The 11955-nt window shown below is 39.1% G+C and overlaps 1 non-coding gene and 1 pseudogene across 2 annotated transcripts; one reads left to right on the forward strand and one right to left on the reverse strand.

Moving 5' to 3' along the window:
• The first annotated feature begins 3727 nt into the window (after positions 1–3727).
• Positions 3728–3832, forward strand: LOC145528034 (U6 spliceosomal RNA). Its single transcript, XR_014070113.1, has one exon. It is a non-coding gene; the product is annotated as a U6 spliceosomal RNA (small nuclear RNA).
• A 4209-nt stretch (positions 3833–8041) lies between these two features.
• On the reverse strand, positions 8042–9382 carry LOC145525256 (olfactory receptor 2AG1-like; annotated as a pseudogene). Its single transcript, XR_014068094.1, has one exon. The product of XR_014068094.1 is annotated as an olfactory receptor 2AG1-like (transcript).
• Positions 9383–11955: the final 2573 nt, after the last annotated feature.

Genomic DNA, 11955 nt, shown 5'->3' on the forward strand with positions numbered 1-11955 from the left:
GTATAATGTTTAACCAAATGATTTACATACCCAGTCAGTGTTCTGCATAGGCCTATTTTGAAAATGTAATACTAAAACAGGTACAGAAATGTGATTTCGATAAAGCACCTCAGTATACTTCCCAAAATAACTTATGTTCACTTTGCTTACAGCATTCAAAACTAGTCACAGCCTCATTAGAAGAGATAAAGTATGTCCAACTTAGGTCAGTGGTCCAGGCTTTCAGGGAAGGGATTATAGACTGTCTGAGACTAGAGATTGGTGAGTTTGAGGTACTGTCACTATTAGAGCTAAACCTTTAGGATCAATGCAAAACAAGGGGTTATTTTTTTTAAACAAGTTATGATAAAATGTCAGCCTGAGATTATTGAGAAATATGATAAAAAAAAAATAAGGACCTATTCAGGAAATCCAGATTGTTTGTTTGGGGCAGAAGTGGTAAAAGATATAGGAAGCAAAAGAGTTTGTGCTGTATATTGTAATCAGGCTCAATAATCCTAGCTTCTTCACCTTATCCAGATCCCCTTCTCCCTCATGCAGGGCCAGGGTATCCACACACCACTGAGGAGCCACAAAGAGGTGGAAGATGAGTTCCTGTTCTGGAAGCTGCTCTTGGGGTGTGGTACCCAATCTCAGGGAGAAAATCTAAGAGACAGGGATCTGAGGTTAACAGAAATCGGCCTCGTGCACCTTAGGAACTGCGCAGATAAATCCAACTCTGAACATAAGAATCTGTAAGTGAAACATATTTCTCTAAGTCATTTCCCTCTACTGAGTCATAGATTTGACATTTACTGGTTTCTATTAGTCCATATGGGGTTTATAGGATTTTAATGCTAAAAACGTGTTAGAGCATGTGATAGACCTATCAGTTGCTTTTTAAAGTTCCTTTGGAGGCATTTATTATAATCTAAGTGTAAACACTTTTATCAGAAGCCAGAAAAAGTACATGGGGTCTGAAAATAGGTCCTGATGCTTCCACCAGGAGGTAGACACCCTGGCCTGGGGTGTAGCATAGAATCTTCCATCAGTCCTCACTGATTCCTCTTCATGTTTAGAAAACCAATAGAGGGAGTTGGGATGAGGTATAGAGCCCAAGCACCAGAGATTCTAGAAGACAGAGTAGCTGAAGTTCCTAGGTCTGCACTGGGCTTCATCTTTTAAGAGGCTGCACATATCCCTGAAAGTAAGACAATATTCTTACCTCAGGTGGTTGAGAAACCCAGCTGCTTGACCACACAGACTACCCAGGGGATTGTTTGAGGGTCAAGGAAGATCCAGTAGAAAAGGAGAAGGAGGGGGACTTCCCTGGTGGTCCAGTGGTTAAGACTCTGCACTTCTACTGCAGGGAGCAAGGGTTCAAACCCTGGTCTGGGAACCAAGATCCTACATTCTGTACCGTGCAGCCAAAAGAGCTGAATAAATAAAATAATGTAAAATAAATGTTTTATGAAGAGAAGGAAGATAAGACCTTTCCAGCAGTATTCAATTTGTAAAATTTTTGCTAAGTTGGGTTAGAAGTCTAAGGAGTCTGACCAAGAGAAGTATAGAACTCCTGTGCCTTCAGTTCCTCTGCAGATGTGCTCTGGAAATGTGGCACTTACAGAGAGAGAGCTAATTGAGTCCTTGGGCCTTGGAAGTTTCTGTGGAACAAGAATATGGCTTACCTCTTCTCAAGCCTGTAGAGAATTAGGAGAAACTGCTTCTGTCACACAGCTCCTCAAGTAAGAGGCTCATCTAGCTATGGTGCATTTGTCAGACAAAGTTCATGGGTACTGATGCTACTCTTGCTGGGGAAAAATGAAAGCAGTGGGAATCTGGAGGACGTAGATATTAGAAGGGCTGCTCAAAGGAGACCCAGCAATGACTGATCTCACTGTCCCTGAGGCCAATACCAAGCCAGGGCCTGTCCTGGGGGAGGCTGCCCAGTTTCCTCATCCCATAACCCCACCCCCTCTATTCTACCCCTGTGTTTAGAGGGATGTAGCCTTAGTCTCAGCTGAAATGGTCTCCCCTAGAAATGCTGGTCGTAGAAACAGGATGGTAATGAATCCCTTTGGGCCTGTTTCCTGGTCCTGTATCCCTGCACTCTTCTCTTACTAAATGAGCTTGGAGGCCCTGGATTTCTACATCACGTAAGGGAGGCACCGATGGCCCGTTTCCAAATTACTGACAGAACTGAGGAGGAAGCAAAGGTCCCTTCCATGGTCAGCCAGCCCTCTACCCCAGATTTAAGGTGGATTTTAGGGCATCTGTGGAATGTTGCTTCTCACCTCCATAACCCTGGCCTCTCTTATCATCCTCTTAGACTGGACTATTTAATTCAATATGACTGTGCTCTGTGAAGTCTGTAATTTCCAGGTCTTCCCTTCATTGACCTTTGTGTGAAAGTCGCTCAGTCGTGTCTGACTCTTTGTGACCCAAGGCTGGGGGAATTGCAATCCAAACCAGAATTCTCCAGGCCAGAATATTGGAGAAGGTAGCTGTTCCCTTCTCCAGGGGATCTTCCCAACCTAGGATTTGAACCCAGGTCTCCTGCATTGTAGGTGCATTCTTTACCATCGGAGCCATCTCTGGCAATTTGTTGCATCCTCTACATAAGTATGTGTGTGTGGTGTTATTATTGTCTGCCACCAGTAACATCTGAAGAGAAAGTATGCAAATCTGTGAATACTGGGCAGGAACAATAAAAAGAAATACAGTACTGAAGTTGGAGAATGTTAGTGTTAATGAGAATCTTTTAAATGCTCTCAGAGAAAAATGACAGATTTCCCACTGACAAAGACAGATACAGATAGAAGATAGTGGAGTTTCACTGACAGTAATCAGACAAGAGAGAAACACCTTCAAAAGCAATGAGGGAACATAACTGCTTCCACTTAGAGTTCTCTTTATGCATAGATAAATATCACTAGAGAGTGAAAACAAATTACAAAATTCTTGACAAAAATCAAAAGATGGCGGGGGAATTTTTCTATTGGTACTTAAAGAAGGCTGTCGAACTAGAATATTAAAAGCTTCATATATATTTATCTCCAATTATTATTTCCCACATCTTTTCATTTTTATTAAGGTACAATTTTCATACAGGAAAGTTCACCATTTTTAGTACATATTTTTCAGGTTTTGACAAATATATATAGTATATAACCACCACCAAAATCAAGATAGAGAAGTTGTATTGACTCTCCAAATTCTCTGTTGCCCTTTGGTATTCATATCCCACCCTCACCCAAACTCTTGCCAACTCGCTGATCTGTTTACTGTTGCTCCTATTTTCGTGTTTTTCTGCATGTTATATGAATGGTTTCAGATATTTTGAATCTAGCTCCTTTTACTTAACATAATATGTATGAGATTAATCCAAATTCTGCTATTAGTCATCTGTTACCCTTTTTAGCTGAGCAGTGTTCAGTTGTGTGGGTGTATTATAATTTGTTTATCCATTCACCAGTTAAAGGACATTTGTGTTGTTTCCAGTTTCTGTTGTTTCTGAAAAAAGCCATTCTAAATATCCACATATGGGTTTTTGAGTAAACATAAGTTGCTATTCACTTGGGTAAGTACCTTGTAGCGAACTTGCTCAGTTATAATAAGTGTATTAAGTTGATAAAGAACTGTTTTCCATTGTGACTAACCCATTTTCATTCCCAATTTTATTCTCATTTTGCATTCTGTTAAGTGATAAAATATAGAGTCTTTAAATTCTGGTTAAAAGTGAAGAAAAGTGCTTACTTTGGCAGCATATATACTGAAATTGGAATGATACAGAAAAGATTAGTGTGGCCCCTAGCAAGGATGACAAAAGATTCATGAAGTGTTCGAAATTTTTGTTCATTGCAATACTATTCACAACTGCCAGGACATGGAAGCAACCTACATGTCCATTGACAGATAATGGATAAAGAAGGTGTAGTACATATATACTAATACAATGAAATATTAGCCATACACAGGAATTTGAATCAGTTCTAGTGAGACGGATGAACCTAGAGCCTGTTATACAGAGTGAAGTAAGTCAGAAAGAGAAAAACAAATGTTGTATATGAACACATATATATGGTATCTAGAAAAATGGTACCAATGAACCTATTAATATTTGTAGGGCAGTAATAGAGATGCAGACAAAGAGCACAGCAGGGGAAGGAGAGGGTAGGACGAATTGAGAGAGTAGTATTGTAACATACATTACCACAGGTAAAAGAGACAGCCAGTGGGAATTTGCTGTATGACACAGGGAGTTCAGTCCAGTGCTCTGTGACAACCTAGAGGGATGGGATGGGGTGGCAGGTGGGAGTTTCAAGAGGGAAGGGACATATGTAAATCTATGGCTGACTCATGCTGATGTATGGCAGAAATCAACACAATATTGTAAAGCAATCATCCTGGTATTACAATTTAAAGAAAAAAGAAGAGTTTGGGGTAATGAGCAGGGTCATCTAAGCAAGTAAACAAGGATGTGCAATTCAAGACAGAAAGTCATTTGGGGACACACACACATACACACATACACAGAGTTGGAAACTGAAAATTAATGAATTAAATCCTGACTATCTAGTAATTCTGGAAATATTCTTAAAATTGTTTAAAGTCTTTCTGAGATATATGGATTATAAGATTTATTGTATCTTCTATGGAATGTAGCTGTTAATCTCTATGCCCTTTTAGGCTCATTGGTAATCATTAGTAATGGTATTAAAATTCACATTTTATAAAATATATAAACAGTCATTTCTTTGTCAGACAGATGAGTCATACACCTCTGTCACTGTTTGACAAGCACTACTTTAGTTGAGGGATTGAGCGAGGACAGCCTCATTATGGAGGCGTGAATCATGAATGGCAGAAAAGGATCAGAAGCTATAGGCACAGTTAAGTCTTTCAAGACTATTTGCTCTGAGAAATGCTCTGAGAAATGGAAGGGTGAGCTTCTTTAAGATGGGAGATACTGGAGCATGTGTTTAACCTGTGGTAAATGTTCTTGTAAGGAGGGAGATGATGCAGGAAATTCCAAGACCAATATCTTTGAGAAGTGAGAGCGCCTGGCTGAACAGTACTAATGGAGGATCTGGCCACTGATGGCCTCTTTTTTATTTGACAATGGGATATTAATCATAAAAAAAGCAATTCTACCATTTATATAGCAATGTTGATGGACCTAGAGTATATGATGGACTCTTTTGAAAGAAAAAAACACTATGTGCAGATGGGCTGGTAAGTGTGGTACTGGAAGATGAGGGAGTCCTGTATGACACCTTCTCTTTTCTCAATGATGCAAAGTCATAAGCTAAGAGTCAAAGGCATTTTTTAAAAGAATAACAAACAGATTTATTCGGGTAGGGCAATAGGATACTATGTCCCTGGAATTTAAGACTGAGTATTGCAAAAAGACATAATTTCCAAATTAACGTATGAGTTACACGCAATTGAAATTAATATACTAATAGGATTTTTTAGACATTTAGCAGATGACTCAAAAGTTCATCAGGAGGAATAAACAGATGATAAAACTTTAAGAAATATGAGAAAATATGGGAAAGGATACCTCTTACAAAACACAGGAGCTAGAGAACATATCCAGAAATACTCCCTACTGCTCTACTTCTAAGAAGACAGTTTGTAGTCAAGTGATTGTAAATAATAATGAGAAGATCCATGATAGGAGAGAGTTATTAAGGAAGCTAAAAGTAAAATCAGCTATTTAGAAACATATTAACTTAAAGTTTCACCATCCATCATGTACCAAAAAAATTAATTGCAGAGATATTAAAGCTAAAGTCACTTGTGAGATTATTAAACAGATCTAAGAGAAATATGCAAATTTCTCTGAACAAAAAATGAGAATTATAATGGCACAATTGCCTTAAAAATACAAAGGAAAATATGAATATATGAAACTACATAAATATTGTAGCACTTCTCAATCCAACATATTCCACTAGATATCTAGGTAATAAACTAAAAATAAATGTTGGAACATGAATAACTGTCAAATTGTTGGGGGCTTTTGTCTATAAAGAGCTAAAATAAAGAGTTAAAATAAAACCAAGTAAGTAATATAAATGAAAACATCTGTTACATTTTCATTGATATGTTTAATAAATTAGCAAAGAGAGTTCATATGATGAGACAGCCCTAGAAAGAGTACAGTGGGGCAGGCACTCCCACATAATGCTAGCCAGTATGCAAACAGTTTCTAACTTTCTCATAAGCAGTCACCTCTGGCTCTTTGTAACAAGAATTAAAAATTTTTTTTGCCTACATCCATTAATTTCACTTCTAGAAATTTGACCTACCATAAAATCATACATTCATGTAAGAAAATTTGGGGGAACAAAATTAAGTGTAAGCAAATCCCTGAATACATTATATAGGATTCAAATTATGATACTACATAGTCATTTATATTGATCTTTTATCAAGACTATTTACTAGTTATTCATATAACAGCTAGCAAATATTAAGCACTATTTGCCAGGCTCTGGTCTAAGTGTGTAATTATCTTATTCAAGTCCCTACAAAACATCATGAGGTTATCATAAATCCCATTATTATCATCACTTTTCAGATGAGCAAACTGAGCCACAAATGGTTCAATTTAATGTTCACAGATGATAAAGTGACAGTAGAGATTACACTCAGCACTCTGACCCCCTCCCTCCCTCCTCCTCTTCTCTCCACCCCTACACTAAGTGTCTCCTCTTCACAAGAAGAAGCTTCACCAAATTTTAAACGACAATTAAGCAAGACCTTAACCAACATGTACAGAACTATTCAGTAAATTGCGTGTATGAATCACCTAAAAAAGTGAATGCCAAACTTGAGAGTCCCTTAGACAGCAAGGGGATCCAACCAGTCCATCCTAAAGGAAGTAAGTCCTGAATATTCATTGGAAGGACTGATGCCGAAGCTGAAGCTCCAATACCTTGGCCACCTGATGAACTGACTCATTTGAAAAGACCCGTGATGCTGGGAAAGATTGAAAGCAGGAGGAGAAGGGGACGACAGAGGATGAGATGGTTGGATGGCATCACCAACTCAATGGACATGAGTTTGAGTAAACTCCAGGAGTTGCTGATGGACAGGGAGGTCTGGTGTGCTGCAGTTCATGGGGTCGCAAAGAGTCGGACACAACTGAGTGACTGAACTGAACTGAAACTTTATAGGTGATTTTTGCTTCTTTCTAAATTTTCTGTTTTTATAATGAACTTGGATTATAGTTTCATAGATTAACTTTTGCCTTTGCATTATGGTTGATCTTAATAGATTAAGTAATTTAAGACTGTTCTGTAAAAAATATATATATATATTTCTGAATCTTTACAAAGCCCTATCTGCAAAAATAATTCCAATGATGTGAGCAGGAGTACTTTGTCACCTCTTAACTGAATAGACTGAAGTTACCAGATTTGTCCAAAATATTCCCACACTGATAAATCAAATGACAGAAATAAGGCATATTTAAGGTAGCTAGAAAATTTTATATATATATATATATATATATAATTTTTATATATATATCCCTCCTTTCATGTGGACACAGAGATATACATATACTCACTTCACAATTGTTTTGAAAAATTTCTGTATCTATATAAACTACATATTTAGAAAATTCAAGCAATATACACAATAGATGTATCCATGGCTGTATCTCTAACCCTAATTTCAAATTGAGGAATTCCACATTCAGTTTTATTGCTTTCTATCTTTTAATTTTTAATTAAGTCACTATTAAATTTTCCCATTTGGATTCTTCCATTATCTCAACAAAAACTGTCCCTTGAAACTGAAGTAGATGCATAGACACAAACTGATTCTTCTTTCCAAATAATTATTTGAACAACAGCTATGTAACAGACAAGAACTCCAGTATATCTTCTGAGGATTCTGATTCCTGCAACAGTCTAAGAATATTGTTCAAACAAGAGAAGTCTTCTTCTGATTTTAAGAGGCTATTAGAGTTTGCTCAATCTAAATCTACTGCTATTGATCACTGATACATGATATTTATTGATTGAAACTTAGTCCCCTACCACGTCTATTTTGTAACTGTGTCAGAAGTGTGTCTGCAGATGTATTTTTGTAGGACCCTTCTCAAGGCTCCCATAACCTCTTTATTCCTCAGGCTGTAGATGAGGGGGTTCAGGGCTGGGGTGACAATCGTGTAGAAGACAGAAATAATGTTGTCCTGCTTGGGACTGTGGAGGGAACTGGGCAGAACATACATGAATGTGGCAGCTCCATAGAACATCCCGACCACAGTCAGGTGGGAAGAGCAGGTGACCAGGGCTTTCTGTCTCCCTTCATTTGAGGGCATGTGGAGCACAGTAGTAGGATTACTGAATAGGAGACAAGTATAGCAACAAAAGAGGGAATCAGAAAGGTCACACCCATCACATACACCATGAGTTCCTATATGGAAGTATCTGCACAGGCCAACTTCAACAGAGGTGGGATCTCACAGAAGAGGTGGCTGATCTCCCGGGACATGTGGAAAGAGAAGTGCATGATATACAAAATATGACCTAAAGCATTCAGGGATGCCAGGACCCAGGGTGTGGCCACCATGAGCAAACAGACCCTTGGCCTCATGAGGACCATGTAGTTCAGAGGATGACAAATGGCCACATACCTGTCATAGGCCATGAAGGCCAGTAGGAGGTCCTCTGCACCACTGAGGGTCAGTACTAGGAACACCTGAAGGGCACACCCCCCAAAGGAGATGGTGTTTTCACTGAGCAGAAAACCCACGATGGCCTTGGGAGTGACAACAGACATGAAGAGGAGGTCCATGAGAGAGAGCTGCCTGAGCAGGAGGTACATGGGCACATGGAGCCAGGCATCCATTGTGATGACCAGAAGCAGCAGGCCATTGCTGGTGAGGGTCAGTGTGTACAGGACTGTGATTGTAGCACAGAGCAGCTCAGGAGACCCACTGTCATTCAGAATCCCCATCAATATGAAGCCACTTCCCAGGGTGGAGTTCCAGTGCTCCATTCTGTGTTGTTTCTTTAGTTGCCTGGAAACAAATGGATCCTTGGTGAATTTTTGTTATGATGGTCTCATAGTTTTATACCATCAGAGATCCCATAGGATGGCCAACATGAATCCAGCGAGATGATGCCTTTCCCACTGGTAACTGATTTTTTCTCTTAATCTCTCAGTTTCTGACTCTTTTAATTGTATCTTGATAAACAAAGAACCCATCTAATTGGAGAATAAACATTAGTATAAGAACCTATCTAATTGGAAAACAAACATCACTATAAGAGCTAAACATTACTACATGAGGATTATTCAGAACATCAAACCTGAACATGTATCTCCCTAAAAAATCAAATCATCTCTTTCATAACAATAAAGAAATATTTTACTACACATGTTCCTGATTTTTTCTGGTACCTATGTTGTAAGTAGAATGTTTAATCAGTAATTTACATACCCAGTCAGTGTTATGCATAAGTCTTTTTTGATTGATTTTCTGAAACAGGCACAGAAATGTGATTTCAATAAAACACGTTATTCACATAACTTGTTATTAATATACTTCTTCACATAACTTGTTATTAATCCTACCTTCCCACTCTTGCTTAAACCCAGATCTCCATTCTCCCTTTGACAGGGCTAGGGTATCCACACTGGATTAAATGGCCACACAGAAGGAGAAGAAGAGCCCTTGATCTGGAAATGGCTCTTGGAGTGTTGTACCCAATCTCAGGGAGAAAATAGACAAGCATCTGAGAATGACAGAAATCAGTGCCACTCAGCATGGGAGTCAGACACTACTGAGCGACTGAACTGAACTGAACTGAACAGCATGGGAATTGGGTAGAAAATCCACTTTTGAACACACTGAAGCATATTTCTAAAAATCACTTTCCTCTATTGTGTCCTATATTTTGACATTTCACTAATTTCCATCAACCTCTACAAGGTCCACAGAATTTTGATGATAAAAGTTATTACAGCATATCACAGACCTTTCATCTACTCTTAAATATTCCTTTGGAGGCATTTATTGTAATGTAGGTACAAACACTTTTATCAAAGGTCAGCAAAGTCTATGGAGTTTAAAAACAGGTCCTGAGGCTTCCACCAGGAAGCAGATACCCTGGTCTGGGATATAACTTAAAATCTTACAGCAGACTGTAAGATTCACTGATTCCTCTTGATGTTTAGAAAACCAAGAATATAGGAGTTTGGGATGGGGTACAGACCAAAGCACCATAGAACTTGGAAGTCAGAGTATCTGAAGTTCATATGTCTGCACTGAGCTCCATTTCTCAACTCCACATTCCTAGAAGCTGCACACTTTCCTGAAAGTGAAACAATACACTTCTGTGGGAAGCCAGCTTCCTGGCCACACTGTCTATCCTGGAGATAGTCTGAGAGTCAAGGAAGTTCAGGTAGAAATGGAGAAGGAAGATAGGCACTTTCTAGCAATATTCAGTTAGTTTTTTGCTAAGTCAAGTTAGAAGTCTGAGGTATCTGACCAAGGTAGGTGTCAAGCTTATTCTGTTCCTTCAATTCTTCTGGAGGTCTTCTCTGGAAATGCAATAAATGCAGAAATAACATCAATACAGTCCTTGGATAGTTTCTATGAAGCAAGAAGATAGCTTTCCTGTTCTCACACCTGTGGAGACCTGTGGAGAATTATAAGAAGCTGCTTCTGTCACACAGTTCCCCAGGTAGGAGGCCCATCTAGCTCTGGAGCATTTGTCTGACTGGGTTGATGGGTACCAGTGCTCAGACTTTCATTTACTCTTGCTGGAGAATGGGAGAAAAATGAAAGCAGTGGGAATCTGGAGGAAGTAGATATTAACTAGAAAGGCTGCTCAAAGGAGACACTGCAATGTCTGACCTCACTGTCTCTGGGGCCAAAACTAAGCTAGGGCCTCTCCTGGGGGAGGCTGCTTGGTTTCCTCACCCATGACCCCACTTCCTCTACTCTATTCTACCCCTGTGTTCAGAAGGACTTGGTCTCTCAGCCAAAACGGCCTCCCCTGGAAATGTTGGTCCAGGACACAGGGTGAGAATCAATCCCTTTGGGCCTGTTTCTCGGCCTTGTATCCCTGCACTCTTCTCTCACTAAATGAGCTTGGAGGCCCTGGGTTTCTGTGTCACCTAAGGGAGGCACTGATGGTGCATTTCCAAATTACTGACTGAAATGAGCAGGAAGCAAAGGTCCCTTTCAGTCCTCTGCCACAAATTTAAGCTGGGTTTTGGGGCATCTGTAGCATGTTGCTTCCCATCTCCATCCCCCTGGCCTATTGACAAAAGATTAATCTCCAAAACAGACAATCAGTTCAGGCAGCCCAATATCAGAAAAACAAACAGCCCAATCAAAAAGTGGGCAGATGATCTAAACAGACATTTCTCCAAAGAAGGCTCACAGATGGCTAATAAATACATGAAAAAAAAATGCTCAGCATCACTTATTATTAGAGAAATGCAAACCAAAACTACAATGAGGTTATCAACTCACACCAGTCAGAATGGTGATCAAAAAAATCTACAAACAATAAATGCTAGAGAGGGTGTGGAGAAAGGGTAACCCTCTTGCACTGTTGGTGGGAATATAAATTGATACAGCCACTACAGATAACAGTATGGAGATTTCTTTTAAAAACCAGGAAAAAACCTATCATATGATCCAGCAATCCCATTACTGGGGATATACTCTGAGAAAACCACAATTCTAAAAGACATGTACCCCAATGTTTACTGTAGCACTGTTTACAATAGCCAGGACATGGAAACAACCTACATGTCCATCAATAGATGAATGGATAAAGATGGTATGGTACATATATATTAATATAATGGAATATTATCCTTAAAAAGGAATTAATTTGAGTCAGTTCTAGTGAGATGGATGAACCTAGAGCCTGTTATACAGAGTGAAGTAAGTCAGAAAGAGAAAACAAATGTTGTATATGAATCCATATATAT

The sequence above is a fragment of the Giraffa tippelskirchi genome, chromosome 11 (assembly GCF_054371585.1).
Source record: "Giraffa tippelskirchi isolate mGirTip1 chromosome 11, T2T-mGirTip1v1.2.pri, whole genome shotgun sequence".
Taxonomy (NCBI): domain Eukaryota; kingdom Metazoa; phylum Chordata; class Mammalia; order Artiodactyla; family Giraffidae; genus Giraffa; species Giraffa tippelskirchi.